We start from the raw sequence: 3176 nt of genomic DNA, 5'->3' as shown, positions 1-3176 counted from the left end.
CCTAGACCACAGAATGCCTCAGAGATCAGGAGTTTCCTTGGTTTGTCAGGTTACTATAGGAGGTTTATGAGGGGGTTCATGAGTAAGGCATGCCCGATGACGTGTTGGATTGGCGTGTGTGTTGATGTAGCATGGGAAGGTTATTACCTATGTTTTGCGGCAGTTGCGGAAGCATGAGGACAATTATCCTACTCATGACTTACAGATGGTTGTTGTGGTTTGCGCCCTAAAGATTTGAAGGTCTTATCTTTATGGTGTGTAGGTACAAGTGTTTACAGATCATACTACCATCTCTGTCGGTGGTATTTAGATGGAGATGACAAAGTTGCTTAACAATAAAAGGAAATAATTATATGCAAAATTAATGATCGATGTTTACATAAGGGTTTTTAAAACCGTCTAGAACCATGTGCATGTCACCTTCTGATTGGATGAGGGATTTTTTTTTCAGCCCAAGTCTCTTTCACGACGTTCATTCTTCCTCTCTCTCTCTCTACTTGGCGAAGGAACCATCGGTTGATTAAATCGGAACAATTATGTTCACTCCACCGGCATCATCGGTTGATTAAATTCGTCGGTTGCTCAATTCCGTCAAGCTCTACTATTAATCAAGCTCTTTTAGGAAGTGATTTGATCTCTAGGTTCTATGATGTTAGCAGATTTGATTTTTTTCTCTGTTTCTATGTTTTAAGATGGCTTAGTTGTAGTAAAACATATGATTCTAGGCAACGATGGAGGAGGCTTCTTCTTCTTCCTTCCGATTTTTTAGTTTTTTTGTTTGGTTATTTAAAGTTTTTTTTTCCTCTTCTATGGTGTCTCTCCGACAACAAGCGAGAGAGATTTATCAACGAGATGACATCTTTGGAGCATTCTCTTGCAAGTCTTATGATACTTCAGCTGCTCGTTTGTCTTCCCTTAAGTTACTCGTTGTTGATACCAACGTCGTTCTTCATCAAGTATTTTTTTGGCTTTTTTTTTATTATCTCGGAGCTTTCATATTTTTGGTATTATATTGTGGATAGTATTAGTTTATTAATGTACTGTTTTGTTTTGGTAGATTGATTTGTTGGAGAATCCGACTATAGACAATGTTGTTGTTCTGTCTGTGGTGCTGGACGAGGTTAAGAACATGAATAGATCTGTTTACAACAGAATCAGAGCTCTCTGCAGCAATCCAGCATGGGAAATGTTGTTTGTTATATTGATTAGATACTCTCATATGACCACTGGAACTTACTAAGATGTAAACACTTTTTTCTATCTGTGTTCTTAATGTTGTTTGCTCACCTTTACTAAACTCTCCACACAAATACTTGTGCAGCAATGGAGAAAGAGAGTGCCAATGCCCATAACGATAGAGGTCTTTATTTACTATTTAATCACTTTATTGTTTGCTAATGATGATGTCTCAATTCATAGAAGATGTTTTACAACTTTGGAATTTATTTGGAATTCATCTATTCGTACCAGAAGCATCTAGGAGGTACATCTCAGGTGTTGCTTGTAACTAATGACAGGAAAATAAACGCAGGGCCACTGTGAAGGCATATTTGCAGAAACAAGTATGTAAATCACTTTTATTTTTCAATCTAGATATCAAAGCTTGGTTTTGCATGACCGTTTGTGTATTTTGCTATTTGAATTTGAATTTTATCAATGAATGTGTCTGTATCAGTTGAGGCTTTTGTTAAATCACTTGAACAACCGGAATTGCTGATCTGCTTGCCCAACCAACCAACGAAGACGTAACTATGGAAGATGCAGATGATTCTAGAACATCTAATAGGAAACTTAGATACCAAGAGGTAATGGAGATGACATACTTGTTTCTCAGTCTCGGATTTTGGTAACTAGATACTGCCATCAGACTTTTGTCTCCAATTTTGTTCTTTTTACCTGCTTGCACCATAAGCCCATGTTTGAGATGACTGTTGGCTTACATCATGGAATAATTTCCAAAATAATATTTAAGCACTCCAAGTTTAAGTACTACCAATGAACTCATAAAATTTCACAGTTTCTTAACAAGTTTTTAAACCTTTTTCAAAATTTAGAACTAAAATTTTTTTTAGCAACTTTGGTTATGACCAACCAATGGAGATGCTCTAAGAGCCTGAAGTACTTATTCACTCAGTCTAAGCGCTGAATTTGAGGCAGAGGCAGTGGATGGAGCTGGTGGGAGACTATGATCTGGAGATATCTTACCACCCTTGTAAAGCTAACTTGGTTGCAGATGCTCTAAGTCAGAAGCGGGCAATTTCAGCTTACGAGCACAATATAGAGACTCTGGTTGGAGAGATTAGTGCATTAAGGTTGTGTGATATTTCTCAGGAGTCGTTGGGTTAGGAGGCGGCTGATCGAGCAGATCTTCTGAGTAGAATGCGGTTGGCTTAGGAGAAGGATGCAGGGCAGGTGAATGCCTATAGAGATGTTGATTCGGAGTATCAGGTCTCTGCCAATGGTACCATTCTTGTCCACGATCGGATTTGTGTGAACAAGGATGAGGATTTGAGGCAGGAGATTGTGAGGGAGGCTCATGCGAGCATATTCTTCATTCATCCAGGAGCGAATAAGATGTATTGTGACTTCAAACGGTACTATAATTGGGTCAGGATGAAGAAGGATGTAGCTAATTGGGTCACGATCACGGTGGACTTCCTAGTAGGATTGCCAATGTCTCGGACCTTTGATGCAATTTGTGTCATTGTGGATTGGTTGACTAAGTCGGCATATTTCTGGCCATTTACAAGCCCAAGAAAGCCCAAAATAATCATTTTATTTTGTGGTCAAAGAAGAGTGACGAAAATAAGAGATACGTGCATCAAGAGTCACTTGGAGGAAGGAAACATGCACCAAGAGTTGGGTCTTCATTCAACTTAGTATCTTTAATGTTTTTAGTTTCAAGAATAATCAATACTTGGCTTTGTGACCAAGTTTTCTATCTCTTTATAAACACATGTAATCTCATGTGAGAAATCATCAATCAAGAAGTCTTTTATCTTTTATTTGAGAGTGGTAAACTCCTTTGTTCCTTTGGAACTTGTTTTTTCTCCTTGGTGGTTACATCAAAGAGTTTTCGGTATAACAAGTGATTCTGCCGCACTTGACGTTGTCATTCATTAGCTGAGGATCGAAGAGTCGTTATAAGAGAGTCTAGGGAACAAGGATTTTCGGGA

General features: G+C 38.4%; 1 long non-coding RNA gene across 1 annotated transcript; it reads left to right on the top strand.

The window, feature by feature from the left end:
* Positions 380-1992, top strand: LOC104780198. The gene is made up of 5 exons (XR_766664.2): positions 380-956; positions 1058-1243; positions 1322-1360; positions 1471-1562; positions 1676-1992. It is a non-coding gene; the product is annotated as an uncharacterized LOC104780198 (long non-coding RNA).

Source organism: Camelina sativa, chromosome 4, assembly GCF_000633955.1.
Source record: "Camelina sativa cultivar DH55 chromosome 4, Cs, whole genome shotgun sequence".
Lineage (NCBI taxonomy): Eukaryota > Viridiplantae > Streptophyta > Magnoliopsida > Brassicales > Brassicaceae > Camelina > Camelina sativa.
This window is presented reverse-complemented; position numbering and strand designations above follow the sequence as displayed.